Below are 19,769 nucleotides of genomic sequence, written 5' to 3' on the forward strand. Positions count from 1 at the left end.
CATAGTTTGTTGCTACTATTTAGTTTTTTGCCAGGTACTGGTGACTTGGATGGGCCACTGTAAAAACACGATACTGGGCTAGATGGATCATTGGTCTGACCCAGTATGGCTACCCTTATAGGCTTATGCTCTGACAGGCCCAGATTCTATAAACAGCGCCAGAGGTTAGGTACCTAGACTGGCGCACCTAGCCGATCTAGGTGCCTAACTGAATTTTTTTGGCTTAATCAGTGCTGATAGTTAAAAGCGCCATTAAAAAAAAAAAACAATTAAAAAATAATTTGCCTGTAACTCAGTGAGGCAACTACCACTTCGAGATAAGCATTTACACCAAGATACCTTCCAGCAAGTAGGTATGGTTAGGGGCAGATTCGGCACACAGTTTGGGTATGGGTTACCTTAGGTGCATTCATTTACGCCAAGAAAACCCGGCCTAAATGGCAGTGTGCCTAAGGATTCAATGCCTACCAATACCTAAGAGTGTTTAGACACCACTAGACGTAGGGTTACCAGACATCCGGATTCCCCCGGATGTGTCCTCCTTTTGAGGACATGTCCAGGGGTCCGGACGGCTTTTCAAAACCCTGTCCGGGTTTGAAAACCCTCCTCTTAATCATGTCAGACAGGAGGAAATCTGCTCACGTGCGGATTTCCTCCTGCCCGACGAGAGCAGGCAGAGGGGGCGAAGCTGGGGAGGAGCTAGGGTGGGCCTGGTGCGTAATAGGGCAGGGATAGGTGGAACTGGGCGGGCCTGGGGGCAGGTCTAGGGGGGGGTCCAGATTTAACTATAGTAAAATCTGGCAACCCTAACTAGACGTGATTCTATAAACGACACCTTGCAGTTGATTGACAACCGTGCTGAATGGCACCTAAGAGTTAGATGCTGTTTATAGAATTAGGGCCTCGATACCTATCCAGTGCCTGGATAGGTATTAGCAATGAATAAAAGAGACCAGCTCTGCCCTCGTTCAGCTCTTTCAAATTGACTGCTGGCAGCTCAATATTGGCCAGGTATACGGTATATATTTTTTTTCTTTTATGGACAATCAGGAAGCCAGCCTATGCTCAACATTTTCTTTACCTATTTTCACTGAAATAGAATCATAAGAACATAAGCAGTGTCTCTGCTGGGTCAGATCAGAGGTCCATCATGCCCAGCAGTCCGCTCACGCGGCGGCCCATCAGCAAATCTTGCTAAAAAAGGCCCTATTTGCCCCTTTGTTGCTCACAGCACATTGTAGTTCTTTTCAGTTGAAAACTGAGACCTAACCTATTACTCACTCTTCTCTTAAAATGGGGGCCCTTTTTACTCAGTGATGGTAAGCACTAATGTGCGCTTACCGCCGCCCAAAAACGGGCACGGTTTGGCTTAAAAATTGGCTAACTGCACCCACATGCTAAAAAAATACATTTTATTTTTGTGTGCAAGGGGGCATGTTTGGGGGCAGAGAGTAGGCATGCCCTGTGCTAATTGGTTAGCGCATAGCCATTGCTGCGCGCTGACCAATTTGCAGAGGATTAACATAAGAACCCTTACCACCTACAAAATAGGTGATGGTAAGAGTTCATGCACTAATTTGGAAATTAGCATGTGGCCATTAATAGGGAAAGCCAAGTTATGGCCATTTTAGAGCCTCACTAAAAAGTGGCCTCAGCACATGGGAAACTCACTCACTAAAAACAGCACAGGCCACCTTTTAGCACAGCTTAGTAATAGGGTCCCATAGTACTTTTTAACACTGACACTTACCTGACCACCCTTTGATATTTCTGTCTCTCAACTGCTTTCACAAGGCGAACTGTCTGAATCTAACCTGTACACATATAGTTATACTGTATATTCCATTTAATTCTATAAATAGCACTAAAAATTGTGTGTGGAAATTTGGGTGTGCAATTTCCTGGTGTAATATAATTGAATAACAAGCCCATTAGTGACGATAATTGGGTGCTAATAATTATCGGAGCTATTAGTATATCCTCAACACAAAAGATTTGAAACATAGACACATGATGGCAAATAAAGCCCAAATGGTCCATCCAGTCTGCCCATCCGCAGCATCTACTATCTCATCCTCTCTCTATGAGATCCACATGCCTGTCTTACACTTTCTTGAATTCAGACACAGTCATTGTCAACACCACCTCTACCAAGAGATTATGCCACACATTTATCACTCTTTTTGTAAAAAAAAAAGTAATCCCTCTCGGTTCTTAACTTCATCCTATGCCCTCTCTCATTCAAGAGCTTCCTTTCAAATGAGACGTGCCTCATGCACATTTATGCCATGTAGGTATTTAAATGTCTCTATCATACCTCCCCTCTACCGCCTTTCCTCCAAAGTATACATATTGAGATCTTTAAGTCTGTCCCCATAAGCCTTATGATGAAGACCACGCACCATTTTAGTAGCCTTCCTCTGGACTGACTCCATCCTTTTTATATCTTTTTGAAGGTGTGGTCTCCAGAATTGCACACAATATTCTAAATGAGGTCTCACCAGAGACTTATACAGGTGCATCAATACCACCTTTTTCCTGCTTGCCATACTTCTCCCTATGCACCCTAGCACCCATCTAGCTTTTGCTGTCACCTTTTCAACCTGTTTGGCCACCATAAGATCATCACATACTATCATGTCCAAGTCCCGCTCCTCTTTCATGCACAAAAGTTCTTCAACCCTTAAACTGTGCTGTTCCTTTGGGTTTTTGCAGCCCAAATGTATGACCTTACATTTCTTAGCATTAAATCTTAGCTGCCAAATTTTAGGCCATTCCTTAAGCTTCACTAGGTCCTTCCTTATGTTATCCACACCATCAGGGGTGTCTACCTTATTGCAGATACTGGTATCATCCGCAAAGAGGCAAATCTTACCTGACAGCCCTTCAGTAATATTGCATACAAAAATGTTAAAAGAACAGACCCAAGGACCAGACCTTGAGGCACACCACTGGTAACATCCTTTTTTTTCAGACTGATCTCCATTGACTACTATCCTCTGTTGCCTTCCGTTCAGCCAGTTCCTGACCCAGTCCGTCATTAATTTTTTCCATTAACATGTACTAACTGCAAGAATTTCATGTAAAAGGGGGGCCTTTGATTATTATCAATAAGGCAGTAGTTTAATTTCTGGGTTGTTTTATAACTCTGGGGTGTATATTTTCTTGTTTTAGGGCTCCTTTTACAAAGCCACAGTAGCACTGCGGCTGCAGTAATTTTCCCAAAGGGATTGAATGGGTGTCGGAGTGTTTGCCGCACCATAGCCACTACCACGGATACTTTTTTATTTAATTTTCTCTATTGTATCTTCCTAGTTCACAGTTCATCTGAATCATCCCCTACAAAGAATGTTTCTATTCACTAGTATCTCTCTGATACCCTCTTCTAAAGATAAAGATGCCTCATTTCCAGTTTGTTTCCTGCAGAACTTTTATCCTCTTGGACTCCAGGGTAATTATATGAGAGGGCTTCCCAAAGGCACTAGTTATGGCATTTATTTTAAGCCTACTTTTATTTAAAGGCTGACATTTTTCAGATGGTGTTGTCTGATGTACAAATCCACAAAGATTTAAACTGTATTACTTTGCTTACAAAAGAAGCAACATGAAATGTGTCTTTGGAGACCCTAGAAGGATATATTGTTTATTGTGTATTAATGACTTGCTATACCACTTTTAATTATTAGTGACTTGTTATACCACCTGTACTACGACTGTATAGTATATTAAGAGCACATTAGCACTTGGCATGGGCTAGATCAGTGTTTTTCAACCTTTTTACACCTATGGACTGGCAGAAATAAAAGAATTATTCTGTGGACCGGCATTGGTCCGTGGACCGGCGGTTGAAGAACACTGGGCTAAGTCGTGGGCCAGACCCCGCCCATCTCTACCCAGTCTCCACCCCAGACCCCACCCCCATAATAGTATTAATTGTAACACCATTTTTTCCATTCATTTTTCACAGATACACAATATAATCTTATTAACAACACATAATGGTTAACCACAAAATTAAACTACACAAAGCACACTGACAGCAGATGTAAATTCTCAAAATTGACATAATTCAATCACTGAATTCAAAAATAAAATAATTCCCCCTTACCTTTGTTGTCTCCCTCCCTCCATGCTATGCCTTACCTTTTGTCCTGCTCCCGCCTGGCCATTTTATGCCGCCCCGGTATTATCTTCACACCAGCTCCCTCTTCCTCACTGATGCAGTGCACAAAGCTGCGGGCAGCAGCTCCTTGCGTATACCGTGCCTCATCTGGAAGCCTTCCCTCTGATGTTGCAACGTCAGAGAGAAGGCTTCCGGTTCAGGTGCAGGACGCGCGTAGGAGCCACTGCCCATGGCTTTGTGCACTGAATCAGTGAGGAAGAGGGAGCAGGCTCGAAGATAACGTCGCATCGATCACACTGGTTGAAGAATACTGTTTTAGGCCTGATGCACATGCTGGCCCTGTAGACCGGCAGGAAATTTCAGTGGACCGGCACCGGTCCATGGACCAGTGGTTGAAGAACACTGGACTAGATGGGTATTGTGCTGACACTGTAAGTAGCATCTTATGCAATAATGGATATTGTTATTTGAATATATGCAATGTTGTAATTATCTATTGCTCATATTTGACTTACTCTTTACTGTATAACACACTGGATGAATTTCTTCAAAACAGTAGTAAATAAATCCTAATAAATATATGATATAGAATACTTGTGTGAGTGGTCAAAACAAGCTTACATTTCAGACACAATCAACCAGTCCTATATCTGCTGTACCTGTCCACACCTGGTTGAATGTTATGAGAATGCTCATAAATTATAGTGGTCCATAATTTACATACTTGTGTGCTCTAATCACAGTCTGTTCAGGCACACCACTGTCAAAGTATGCACCTTCATATCATGGTCCATACTTTCTGGCTAGTTGGTTTTCTATAACCTGTGTAAGTGGCCACATATGCAAAATGACAAAAATATCACTGTTTTTGCACCTTCTTGTCAACTACATCCAAGCGGCTTCTTATATAATTACCCCCATATTGCCACCCCTGCACCTATTTGACCTGGCGAATTATTTCTATATATTTTTTTCACCTCATTTCACAAGGTCCCATGGAATTTCTGTTAAACATTGGGTTTAATTTCCTGCAGGACTCTGCTTCAGCTGCCACCCTGTGTCACACACACCTTGCCTAGATGGTCATGGAGCCAGTGTTGGACTCTTACTCTCACCATCTTGTAAATATAAACCCATTCTTCTACCTCACTGTCACTGTTCTCTTTCTTTCAAGTCTACTCTGTCTATTCGCTCCTCTACCTCTCAGAGCAGTCATTTACCGACCCCCTGATAAGTCCTTCTTCTCCTTCCTCACTGACTTTGAATCCTGGCTCTCCTTCTTTCTTGAACTCTCATCTTCCTCCCTTATTTTCGGTGACTTCAACATCCATGCCGATGACCCCTTTGACTCCTATATGTCCAGGCTTCTCGCTCTAACATCCTTATACAATTTCCAGCTGTGTGCTCCACCATCCTACGCACCAGAAAGGACACTGCCTTGACCTTGTCCTCTCCTTCAATTGCTCTTCCCCTCTCTGTCCATCATCTGCTAACCTTCACAACTCATCACCCTCCCCCCCAAACCCAGCCGATCACTACCCATACATTTAGGAATCTTCAGGCTATTTACCCTGACACAATCTCCACCATTGTCTCATCCCTCCTTTCAATTACTATGTCACAGAAGTCTGTTGATGAAGCTGCCCTCTCCTATAACTCCATTCCCTCTTCTGCTATTGATACCCTCGCCCCTTACATTTCATGTCCTATAAGACCTGCCAAACCCCAGCCCTGGTGGACCCCCAACATCCGTTACCTGAACACTTGTGCCAGAGCTGCTGAATGTCTTTGGCTTAAATCCCGCACACATGTCAACTTCATACACTTCAAATTCATGCAGACATCCTTCCAATCTACGTCTCACTTGCCAAACATGAATACCACAACCATTTAACTAACTCTCTTAGTACTAACCATTGCCATCTCTTTACCACACTCAACTCTCTACTCAAAGTACCCCCTCACCCAAAGTATCATCTCCTCACTTTCACCCCAGACAATAGCAGAGTTCTTCTATGACAAGATCACAAGATCCACCTTGAGTTTTCAACCAGGTCACCTTCCCCACCACCCCTTCAAGCTGTCCACTCTACTAACCTCTCTTCAAGAACACCTGCCACTTTTTCCTCCTTTTCAGAAGTCACAGAAGATGAAACTGCTCACCTTATCTCCTCCTCCAAACCCACCACCTGTTCCTCTGATATGATTCCTGCTTGGAGCTATCACTCCCACTGTCATCCCTCCCATCTTTCACATCCTCAACCTATCACTCTCCACTGCAACAGTTTCTGATGTCTTCAAACATGCCATTGTTACACCTCTCCTCAAAAAACCTTCACTAGATCCTGCATCACCCTCCAATTACCACCCCATCTCCCTCCTCCCCTTCCTATCCAAACCACTTGAATGTGCTGTTCACAGCCATTGCCTAGACGTCCTTTCTTCTCAAGATATTCTTGACCCACTTCAATCAGACTTTTGCCCTCTCCATTCTATGGAAACTGCCTTTGCTAAAGTTCTAATGACCTATTCCTGACCAGATCCAATGTCCACTACTCTATCCTCATCTTTCCCAATCTATCTGTGGCCTTTGATTCTGTTGATCACTACCTACTCCTCAATACACTGACCTCGCTGGGATTCCAGAGCTCTGTTCTTTCCTGGTTTTCTTCTTATTTCTCCCATCATACTTTCAGTGTTTGTTATGGTAGATTCCCCTCTGCTGCCATACCACTATCTATCGGTTTACCTCAAGACTCTGTCTTGGAGCTTTTCCTCTTCTCCATATATAAGTGCTTTCTTGATACACTAATCTCCTCCCATGATTTTCAATATCACCTCTATGTTGATGATTCCCAGATCTACCTCTCCACACTAGATATCTCTACAGGAATTCAGGCCCGAATCTCAGCCTGCCTGTTCAACATTGCCGCTTGGATGTCTCACTGCCATCTAAAACTGAATATGGCTAAAAACAAACTCCATATCCATATCTCACCTCTCCCCTCCCACCGTTCTCTATCTCTGGGGATAATACTCTCCTCCTCCCTGTCTTGTCAGCTCACAATCTTGGGGTAATGTTTGACTCCTCTCACTCTTTTGCTCAGATCCAACCAGTTGCTTCCTCCTCTATAATATTAGCAAAATCCAACATCTCCTCTCCAAGCACACTACTAAAACCCTTATCCACGCTTTCATCATCTCTCAACATACTGCAACATACTTCTCTCACGTCTTCTGCTCAACCGTCTCTCTCCCATTCAATCTGTTCACAATATTGCTGCATGATTCCACAGAGCCGCAACACCCACATTACACCTCTCCTCAAGTCACTTCATCGGCTTCCCATCTGTTTCTGAATACAATTCAAACTCCTTTTACTGGCTTACAAGTGCATTCACTCTGCAGTCCCTCAATATCTCTCCCTATGTTCCCCCTGTGAACCCTTCATCAGATAAATCCCTCCTATCTGTACCCTTCTCCTCTACCACCAGCTCCAGAATCCACCTGTTCTTTCTTGCCACACCACTTGCCTGGAACAGGCTGCAACAGTCAATAGTTCATGCTTCATCTCTAGCAGTATTCAAATCCAAGCTAAAAGTCCACTTTTTTGAAGCTGCTTTCAACTCTTAACTCCCATCACTGTCAGATACCTATACCTAGTGGTGTAGTGAGTATGATTCCCCTCCCCCATCCTATTCTCCACCTCACCGTTCCTTCACAATCCCCCTACCGCATGCACATGGCCCCTTCCCTTCTCCTTTGCCTTTTAAATTTTTCAGGCGGAAGCAACATAATAAACTTGCTGCCCGTGTCGCGTCAGCTATCCCTCTGATGTCACTTCCTGGAAGTGATGTCAAAGAGAGGCGACACCAATGCGACCAGAAATTTCGTAATGCTGCTTGTGCAGGGAAATTTAAAGAAGTACGAGGGGAGGGAAGGAAAGGGGCAAATGACCATGGGGGCAGGAAGGAGTGGGGGGGGGGGCAGAAAGAAGGACAGGTGCCAGTGCCCCTACCAAGACCGCGTCTGGGGCAGACCGTCCCCCCCTTACTATGCCACTGCCTGTACCCATTGTATCATTCTTTCTGCCAGACACTCTTCAACCCTGAGATGTCTTGTATGTCTGTCTAAATTAGATTGTAAGCTTTTCTGGTCAGGGACCAGAATGTTAAATTGTACAGCACTGCATATGCTTTTCACTGCTATAGAAATTATAAATAGTAGTAGTAGCAGTTTGAATCTATGCCATCATTAACATACGTACACCCCACCATCACAGGAACATAATGAGAAACAGTTTCAAGAAAAAGTGGCAGTCCTGTTTGAAGCTATTCTGGGTTGTTTTCAAAGAAAGACCATACCAGAAGAGTTGTAGCCACTGTTCCCTCTAAACTGAGCAGGAGTCCTCCAATTTTATTGCTGCCTGTGGGGTGGGGATGGGGATGGGAGTGGGTGCTTCAATACTGTATTCCTCACTATTGAAACAGCACCCCCTCCCCCAAACTAGCAGGACTATAGGTAGAGTACTTTGCTCATTTTAGAGGGAACAGTGGCTGTCTCAGAGGATAGATGGACTTGATGGATCTTTGTTCTGACTAATTCAGTAAGGCACTTCTTATTTTCTTATATCTACTTCATGAAGCAGCTTTGCTAGACATTATTTATTTATTCAATTTTCTATACTGTTCTCCCAAGGGAGCTCAGAATGGGTTACATGACTTTAGGGGAAAGGGACTGGGACTTGTATACTGCCTTTTTGTACTTTTAGAACCATACTCAAAGTGGTTTTACATATAGGTACTTCAAGCATAGTCTATATAATGTGCCTAGGACAGTGAAAGATTAAGGGCTCCTTTTATCAAGCCGCGCTAGCGGGGTTAGCGCGCGTGACTTTCAATCACACGCTAACCCCCGTGCTGGCCCCAAAACTACCGCCTGCTCAAGGCAGGCGTTAGCGGCTGGCGGATTAACGCACGCTATTACGCACGTTAAACCGCTAGCGCAGCTTGATAAAAGGAGCCCTAAGTGACTTATCCAAGGGTCACAAGGAGCAGCATGAGATTTGAACCCACAACCTCAGGGTGCTAAGGCTGTAGCTGTAACCACTGTGCCACACACTCCCCCAGTAACCAGACTTTCAGTCGCTTATATCTGTTTCATACTTCTTATTCACAATCGCTGTCACATTTACACCTGATACTGACCTATTCTCTTCATGCCAGCTATTGAAGTACACACAGTGTTGAGAATAGGTTAAAAAAACAGACAACCCCAAATATTAGCCTAAAAATCAATATGTTTTAATCATGCAGAAGAAAACCCTATTTTCTCTTAATTTTAGAGCCTTTATCTCCATGTAATGCATTGTTTTTACATGATGTTGGTTACATCATTCAAGGCAAAATGTAAAATACTGCAGAAATTACAGAAAATGGCAAAGAAGCATGAACATCATGCCATTTCCAATTTAATTCAAAATATACTTGCTAATGATCCTGATTAAAATGTTTCCTTAATCAAGTTAAAGTTTAAACATATCAGAATGCTTTCATTTCTTTACACTGATCTTTTAACCTAGGGTTGCATATGGCTAATTTCATCTTAAGCTTTTATAGCTTCACAGTATACGCTACTATTATTGCCCCCTTGAGGGCCACATTAATTTCTGTAAAGTAGGACAGAAAGGGGACCCTGGAGACAGAAATTACTAGGACTTCCTGAACAAACAATCAAGAAACGCATTTGAATTTTAAATAACTGTTGAAACTGCAAAATGGTGATCTGAATTCCTCGTTCTTTTTTTTTCTTCTTCCATGTTCTTTCCCACAGATTTTAAGAAAATGATTCTCTGCCATGATCTAATTAGGGATGAGTAAATCTTTTAAAAATGTGTTTAATGGAGATGAGGGTAGCCTTGGATGGTTTTTTTTTAATATTATTATTTATTTATTGAAATTTTTACATAATTCACAAGAATATTCCTCTTGTACAAGTAAAACAGAAAAGAAACAAATTAAATAAACTCACAATTTCTACTATCAGAAAAATTTTCATTCTTTCTTAGACCACTAACTCTGGAGGGAGAGGAGATGAATATTTTGAAGAGATAACAAACATAAGTAATAACTGTATTCTTGAAAGGCTTAACAGTCTTTAACCCCCTCTTTCTTCCTACTCTTAAACATTCCGGGTAGCAAGATTTTTTAAATCTAAAAAGGTGCGTAACTGTTCTGGTGCATAGTAGACATATTTAACACCTTGGTATTTAATTAAACATTTGCATGGATATGCTAATAAGAATGTCGCTCCAAGGGTCAAAGTCTCTACTCTCATTGCTAAAAATAATTTTCTTCGCTCCTGCGTTGTTCTCGTGACGTCTGGAAAAATCCATACTTTCTTTCCAAGAAACATTTGTTGAGGATTTCGGAAATATAAACGCATAATTGCATTCATATCTTGTTCGAAAACAAAAGATATGAACATTGTGGCTCTCTCTGTAGATTCGGAAAGTGTAGTTTCTAATAATTCAGTAACATTTAAAGCGTCTATTGTCAAACGTTCCTCTACACCTGGGTCGATTCCTTCAATTTTCTTTTTCGGTAAATAATAAATTCTATTAAGTGGAGGTATATGTTCAGGGGAAAACTTTAATACTTCAATTAAATACCTCTTCCACATATCTATAAGTGTAACCCCCAAGGCTTTTGGAAAGTTCAAGAGACGCAAATTCAGTCTTCGGTTGTAATTTTCTATTTGTTCAATTTTTTTACTCAAAATTATTCTTTCCTTTATCAAATAATTGGTTATAGCTTGAATATTTACCACATTGTCCTTAACCTCTTTTATCTCCGTTGAAAATTCATCTTTAGTTTTCTCCAAGGATTTCCCCAAAGCGTCCACAGTACTTACAAGAGTTGTCAAGTCATGTGAAGATCTGGCTACCTGGTTGTTTAATCTCTCGAGAGAATCCCAGATCTTCTCAAGGGTAATCGCCTCCGATTTAGATGTTCCAGAGCCAGTAACAATGCTGGCTCTCACTTCCCCCTGCTCTCCTCCTACTCTCGCGATTCCGAGCCCCTGAAACGGGATCTCCCCAGCGTTCTCTTCTGCAGAAGAAGCCTCCATTCGGGCCGCGAGTTGAGCAGGGTGCGGGGGAGGAGCAGGCTCCGGAGGGGAGAGAGAAACCTCCTGCCCGAAATCCCCAGCTGCTCTTCCAGCCGGAGAGAGCCCGAGACTACCTCCTGGAGTTACGGGGCCAAACGAAGCTGCAGCGAAGTCCAGGATAGAACGCTGAACGGGGGTAGATGTCTGAGCCACAGAGGGCTCGGCTCGGACGCTTCCCTTCCATTTAGAATGAGGCATCACGAAATAGGTAAAGAAACTGTCCCGGACCGCTGGTGTAATCGCAAACTTCACGCTGCCGCCATCTTAACTCCTCCCCCCGCTATTCTCACTCTTGCTGGTAGCCTTGGATGGTTATTAATATATATATTAAAAGGAAGGAATATAAAATATGATTTTGGCAAAATCAGAAAGAAGTATGGTACAAGTGAAGGTGGATGGGGAAAGCATACTGCATACTGCCCCAAGGTCTTCATTAAGTGACTTGAAAACTGCTTAGAAACAAGCTTTTACCAATAGGGATTTTTTTTGTGTGTGTATGTGTATAAAACTACCTTTATTTGGGGTATCCCTGAAATAAAGCACAGACAGGAGAAATTAGACAAAAGAAGAAGGCCAAATAAGCAAAGTTTCACAAAGAAAGTCCCTATCTCAAATCCTTAAGTCTTGTGTTGGTGACCTCTGTTAAACTAAGGTCATAGTAAGACTCACCTACTCTTCTGATGGTCAAGGTCCCAGGCTGGGTACTCCAAACTCCTTCAAGCAAACCTTCAAAGAATAATTCTCAAAAACCATGGGCAAATACTGTTCATTCTAATACTCTCAGAACCTTCAATGAAAAAAGTCCCCAAAACTATTGCTGGCTTTTACAAAGCTGTGGTAGAGGTTTCTACCGTGGGCCAGTGAGGTAATTGCTCTGATGCTCCTAGAATTCCTATGAGCATTGCAGCATTTACCTCGCTGGCCCACTATAGAAACCTCTATTGCAGCTTTATAAAAGGAGCCCTATATCAACAGTATATCCTTTATCTTTATCATTATCTGTATTGAATATTTATATACTGCTTGTAATGACCAGACTGTCAATTCAAAGCAATCTATATATATAAAATCGGAGGTATGTATGTGTGTATGTATGTGTGTGTGTATGTGCCGCGATCACGCAAAAACGGCTTGACCGATTTGAACGAAACTTGGTATGCAGATCCCTCACTACCTGGGGTAATATGTTCTGGGAGTCTCGCGGCCCACCTGCACACGTGGGCGGAGCTACAAACAGAAAATCAGATTTCACCCATTCATGTCAATGGAAAAAATGTAAAAAGCTGCCGTTCTCACAGTAATTCCAACTATAAAACACTTTCTATGACACAATAACCACTAGGGACATTGATTGTATGGGATGAATGCACCATGGCTCACAAGAAAGCTCTTGAGGCCCTTCATGTCACTCTGAGAGATCTGAGAGGAAATGACAATCTGATGGGAGGAGCTCTGGTACTTCTATGTGGAGATTTTTGTCAAACTCTGCCTGTCATCCCAAAGTCAACACCAGCTGATGAGATACATGCATGTTTAAAACATTCATTTCTGTGGAGACATGTGCAACAAATAACTTTAAAACAAAACATGAGAGTAGATTTGGGGGATGAAAGTGCGCTAATTTTCTCAAACCAACTACTCGAAATTGGAGAAGGTAGATTACCAGTTGAGTCTTCTGGCAAAATAAAATTGGCTTATAATTTTTGTAATCTGGTGTCATCAGTTGCAGAGCTAATAGATGCAGTCTATCCAGCAGTTAAAGAAAACTATATCAATTTTAACTGGTTGCGAGAGAGGGCCATTCTTGCTGCTAAAAATGAAGATGTCCATGGAATAAACAATCAAATACTTGCCATGTTACCAGGCGCAGTCACTGAATACAAGTCTATTGATACAGTAGTAGATGCTGATGAGGTCATCAATTTCCCAACAGAATTCCTAAACTCACTTGATCCAGCTGGATTACCACCACATCGTCTTTTACTTAAAGTGGGATCTCCAGTTATTTTACTTCGCAACCTTGACCCACCAAAACTTTGCAATGGCACAAGGCTTTGTGTAAAGAGGTTACTGGCCAATGTAATTGAAGCAACTATCTTAACCGGAAAGGGACAAGGTGAAACCGTATTTATCCCGCGGATACCACTTATTCCAACAGATCTTCCTTTTCAGTTTAAGAGATTGCAAATTCCAGTGAGACTTGCATTCTCTATCACAATCAACAAATCACAAGGACAGACTATTACATACTGTGGAGTGGATTTAAGATCCCCCTGTTTTTCCCATGGACAACTCTATGTTGCTTGCTCAAGGGTGGGTTCACCCAAGAATTTATATGTTCTTGCTCCTGGAGGTGAAACTATAAATGTTGTTTATAATCAAGTTTTGTGTTAGTTGTATTGTATTCATTTTGTCAAATATTTCACATTATAATTTGAATATTGTACTTTTTATAAAGCTGTAACAAAATAATTTCATTCACCACTATAAAGTATCTTTATTTGAATCCATTTACAGTGTTATTGCTATAATTAAATACCCGTGCAACGCCGGGGCATCAGCTAGTTTACAATAAAACAGCCATAAATTAGGAAACATAAAAAATGGAGAAGTTACTCTCTCTCTCAAAAGAAAATCATAAGAAATTCCTTAAAAGCTTCTTTTAAAACATTCTTGTCTGTATGAAGAAGATGCATGGGGGGAGGGGGAGGGTTTTTTTGTGGTTAAGATGGCGGCGGGTTAGCAGCCAGCGTTTGCGCTCCGTCTTTCCTTACCATTTTTTCCCCTTAGCATTGAATTATGCCTCACACAAAGCATAGGGGTTCTGTCCGTCTGATTCCCTCATCGACTGGGAAGATGAAGATGGATCGCTTTGTGGCTAGCTTACCATCGATAGCCAGAGTTGAGCTGCCTGCTTTCACCTCAGAGGAAGGAGCCGCCGGAGAGTCTGGGCTAGAGACATCTCTGTCTCCACCGACTACCCGACTTCCACTGTTTCTGGTACCAGAGTTCAGCAACAGCGCGGGAGCTGCAATCCAGGGGAGGATGTTGCAGTCACACAGTGAGGAAGCTGAGCCGGACCAGCGTGCCGAGAGTCAGGTTACTCTGGGAGCAGAAATTGGCTCCCCAACAGTGGTGATATTGGACCACGGTGACTAAACCGACAGCAGAATTTTCAATAGTCGTGAGTAAAATAGACAATTTATCTGTATCAATAGAATCAATTAAAAATGAAACTATCAACAAATTTGACCAGATAAATAAAGAAATATCTTCATTGCAAAATTGAACAGGGAACTTTGTCAAAGATAAATTGTTTCTTCAAAGGAAAATCGAACAAATTGAAAACTTTAACAGAAGATTAGCATCTTAAGTTACTTAATTTTCCTAAGACTATAGGGGTAACACCTGGGGATATGTTTAAAAAATACTTGTCTGAAGTTCTATCATTTACTACAGAAACAATACTTCCTATAAATCGGATATGTTATTTACCTGAGAAAAGAAGCCAGGAAAGTCCCCCGAAGCTGATAATCTACAAACTATAGACATTAATAACTTGCAGAGGCATACCTAGCATGTGTGATACCCGGGGCCCATCATTTTTTACCCCCCCATCTGTACGAAAAACATGATTTTTAGTAACAAGCTACACATCACACATGAGTACCTAGGAAAACGCATCATCTTACATACTACAGTGAGAAGTACAACAGCAATACACCCATTGTAAAACTAAACAAGCCAGACTAGTACAGATCAATCCTGCAGTCAATCTTAACAGAAAACCATGTCTTTCGAACACACAGAACACAGAAAACACCTTCGCCTAGTATGGAATGTCATCACAAACTTACCCCTTCCCCTTTTACAAAACTGTAGTGTGGATTTTAGCCACGGTGGTAACAGCTCTGACACTCATAGACTTCTGAGCATCAGAGCTGCTACCACCATGGCTGGTGCTAAACAACGCTCCACAGTTTTGTAAAAGGGGGGATAAAATAGAAATACATAGACAAAGGTTAAATAGAACCAGCAAGAAGCTGAACTCTGCATACAATGCAATACCACAGAAACAGTGACACATGTCTCCTAAAGCAATAAATAAATAGAAAATTTTTGTTCTACCATTGTCTTCTCTGGTTTCTGCTTTCCTCATCTTCTTGTTACTCTCTTCCTTCCATCCACTGTCTGCCATCTCTCTGCCCCTATATGGTATCTTCTCTCCTTCTATGCCCCTTCCAGAAACTGTATGCCTCCCCCTTCCATCTCTCCTTTCACCCCCATTGGTCTGATATCTGTCTCCTCTCCTTCCCCCTGCTCTGGCATCTCTCTCTCCACTCCCTTCCTCCTGTTCTTCCCTGGTCTTCCTTCTCAATTTATTTTCCTCCTCTGTCTAAATTCTTTTTTACTATTCAGTCCTCAATTTCCCTCTTTCACTGTGTCTACCTATAGCTTGCCACCTCTTTCCCTCACCCCTTCCAGTAACTAACTCTATCCTCTTCCCTCAATCCTGCATGTGCTCTTTTTTCCTTTCTCCTCCCCACTTCCTTCCAGCATCTGCTCCCCCTTTCCCTCACACTTCCATTCAGCAGCTGTTCTTCCTCTCCCCCACACTTCCATTCAGTGTCTGTTTCCCTCTCTCTACCCCTTCTATCTACTGTTCACCCTCTATCTTGCCCCTTCCATTCACTGCCCTCAGTGCTCTTTCTATCTTTCTGCCCTCTGTGCTCTCTCTCTCTTCCATATGGCATCTTCCCTCTTTCTATGCTCCTTCCATAAACTATCTATCCCGTGCCCCTTCTCTCCTTTGTACATGATTGATTTCAACTCTGTCACCTCTCCATTTTTCTCTCTCTGTCACACCCCCTCCCCTATGCTCTGGCATCTCTCTCTTCTCCTTTCATTCCTTCCCACCTCACGGTCTGGCATCACCCCTTCCCTGATTCCCGGCATCTCTCTCCTTTCCTTTTCTTCCATCTCTCCCTCCCCCTCCATGCTCTGACATCTCCTCCTTCCTTTCCCCCTTCCTTTTCTCTTGATCTGGCATACCTTCCTCCTTCCCTCCATGCTCTGGCGTCTCTTCTTCCCTCCAAGCCCTGGCATCGCCTTTCATTCCCTCCAGTTGGGTACAGCAAAACTCTCCCCAATTCTCTCCCCCTCTGCTCCATTTCCTCCTTCTGTCACCCAAAGCCTGGTGTCCTGAACTTCATCGGGCAGCAGCAGCATTCACAATTCACTGCTGTTGCCGGCTTCAGGCCTTCCTCTCTGTCGGGTCCTGTCTTCATGAAAACAGGAAGTAGGCTGGACCAGGCAGAGAGGAAGGCCTGAAGCCAGCAACAGCAGCGAATTGTAAAAGCTGCTGCTGCCCAAAGAAAGTAATGGCGCCAGGCCTTGGAGCACCGAGGCAGACCGCTTTCCCCCCCCCTCCCAGCCGAACTCCCGCTGACCCTCCTATCTCTCTCCCCCAAGTGAATATTTCCGACCCTCCCAGTGAGAGCAGCAAACCTCCCTCCAATAGCGTCGGCTGCTTCGCGGGTTTCTCCTGCCGGTGCAGCGTCACTGATGACATCATTAGTGATGCGGCAGAGGGAGGAAAAAGCCGCGAAGCAGCCGACGCTACTGTAGGGAGGTTTGCTGCTCTCACTGGGAGGGTGGGAACACGATAGGGACCAGGTCGGCTGTGCACCTCCCCTAAGGCTGCACCCGGGGCGGACCGTCCCCCCTTGGTACGCCACTGATAACTTGTCTGAATTTCTGGAGAATTCTTTAGTGGAAGCTGAGTCTCGCTCCACTCTTCTTGTTTTCTATGTATTCGAGCAGGACTTGAGTGCAGTAATGCATATGTTCTTCCGATTTTCACGGGCTTTATTTCATGGGCAAAGAATTTGGGTCTTCCCTGATGTGACGAAGACAACCCTAGAACGCAGGAAATTATTTTTGAATATGAGACAAGAAGTTAAATCTCTGGGAGCTACTTTCTTGTTGAGCTACCCATGCAAATGTCTAGTCAAATATGTTGGGATAAAATATATCTTTTTTGCTCCTGAACAAGTTCGAGCCTTTCTAGTTACTTGAAGTTGCTCCAGAATAGGGTTTGCTTAACTTTTAATGAAGTTGTAACCCATTAATCCTGAGGGTTTTCCTTATCAAACCATTTTTGGAGATCTCCTTATCTTTGTTATCTCCCTGCATTATAGGATAGTGGTCTGATGAAGAGATTTTTTTTGAGGGTGGGATATCACAGTTTTTCTTATCATTTGTTAATTTTCTTTTTCTCTGTATTTCTTAGTAGATGCTTGTGAATTTTAATTGATAAAGGAAATAAAAAAAGAAGAAGAATATGCACTAGGGAGACCTGTCGCTCACACAGATGCAACTCCCCCTTCAGGGTGGCTCTGAGTCCTGGGCCTAACCTGGTTGGAGTCCTCCAAAGGCAGTCTTCGTTGGTCCCTACTCATTTGCTGTTCGCGCCTCCACCTGGGGAAAAGAAGTATTAGCAGATGGGATTATCCTCTTTTCCCCCCAGGAGAAATCCATCGCCCCCCCAAAAAAAAATGACTGTGAACAAGTCTGGCTAATTTTTATTAAACTATTTATAAAGACTTATTCTTGTACTTATGAACTTAGGTATCTTTTCATATTACTTTAGATACTATCTATACACAGTTTTCAATAGTTGTAACATTCACGGTCCTGAACCAGCATTTGGGTACTCAGATTAACAGCCTTAAGTTGTAACTCAGATCTTCAGAACTTGTAAACTCTATAATGTTTTTCCACCTTAACTTTTCCAGTTCTTTTCTTCAGGGTAGTAGCTGTAAGCACTGGCGTAACAAGGAGGGGGGAGGTGCCCGGGGCGGTGGTGCCCTCCTTTGCCCTCTTCTCTGCCCCCCTGCAGCATTTATGCACTCTCCTTCCCTTCCCCCGTACCTGTTTAACTGCCCTAACATGAGCAGCATCTCCAACTTGCTTCCTGTACCAGCGTCAAATCTTCATCTGACATCACTTCCAAGTCATGGGACCCAGAAGTAACATCAGAGGTGAGCGCCAAGGCCAGCGCACTTAGCAGGTAGGAGCTGCTGCTTGTGCCAGCGAAGAGCTAGAGGTATGGTGGGGGAGGGGAGAGTGAATGCATATGTGTCACGGGGGAGGAGTGTGAAGGAGCGGAGAGGAGGAGAGGTGCTGGTGTCCCCCACCAAGACTGTGCTCAGGCCGGTCCATCACCCCCCCTCCCAACCTACCTTACTATGCTACTGGCTGTAAGTTCCTCCCAGATTCCCAGTTGTTAATGGGTGGGTTTGTCTGTGTGCTTAAGACCCTCTTTTCCTTGCTGGTTTAACATCACCCAGTCCCCAGATATTACCCCTTCGCTGGAGCTCTCCAGGACAGGTAGCTACCATGCTTCCAGGCTGGCTAGGCCTGCTCCTGTTGTGGTCTCCTGGAAGCTTTCCATGGGCTCCGAGGACTGCTGTCCTTCCAAGAGATATCTTCCTCCCTAGTCACTCCTAGGATCTCCTGGTTTTGATAGAACCTCAGAGGCCTTTCTCCTTCACTTGTCTTCCAAGAGAAGCTTCTTGGGTGCTTCTTTGCTGGGGTTCAGATGTACCAGCCCTCAACAGGGCTCTGCAACAGTAACAGGGCTTCCACTGGAGAGCTACTGCTGCTTTTCCCAGCCCTAAGCACTAATAGTACCCCTGATACTGCCCTGAGCTGCTCCCAAAGACTTGCCTTGATTCAGGCTCCCAATGACTGTTCTTCCTTCTTCAGGAGAGTTTCTAGAAGGTACTCACCTGCTGGCACTCAGGATTTTCAGCTCTCATGAGTTCCATAGCCACTAATAACAGGGTTTCTCCACTAGAGGGCTGTATCCTACTTCAGCCAGAACCATCAGGTATGGCTCAGCATGAGATGTACTGTTTACCTATAGTGGACACAGAATACAGATATAACTCTATACTCTGAACTGAACATGAAAGCCTGGGATCTCTGTGAAACCCTAACCATTTATCTCTCCCTTAAACTCAGGGGCGCAGGTTTCCACTTCCCTTATTCTGTTTCAGGACTTTTCATTTTATATTGCCTCATTAATTGAACCCACTAATTTTATTCCATTCCATAAATTAATTCTTTAAAATATATAAAATTCCTTCCATCTGCCTGTGTGTTTATCCCTCTGCATTCTTCCTTACTTTACCTTATTAGCCTACATAGCTAAATGAGAGTTCTGATCTTTTTGTCATGGCATTCCAAAGAAGATAATAAGGGAAGTTTTGACTCACAAGAACCTTGAAAGAAAGATTGTTACTATCTCTGATGGGCCAATTAAATATTAATTAATATGGGGCATTGAGATATTGTAGTGATTTATAAAAGCAATATACTGTAGACCAGTGGTTCCCAAACCTGTTCTGGGGGACCCCCAGCCAGTCAGGTTTTCAAGATATCCCTAATGAATATGCATGAGAGAGATTTGCAT

The sequence above is a fragment of the Geotrypetes seraphini genome, chromosome 2 (assembly GCF_902459505.1).
Source record: "Geotrypetes seraphini chromosome 2, aGeoSer1.1, whole genome shotgun sequence".
Classification (NCBI taxonomy): domain Eukaryota; kingdom Metazoa; phylum Chordata; class Amphibia; order Gymnophiona; family Dermophiidae; genus Geotrypetes; species Geotrypetes seraphini.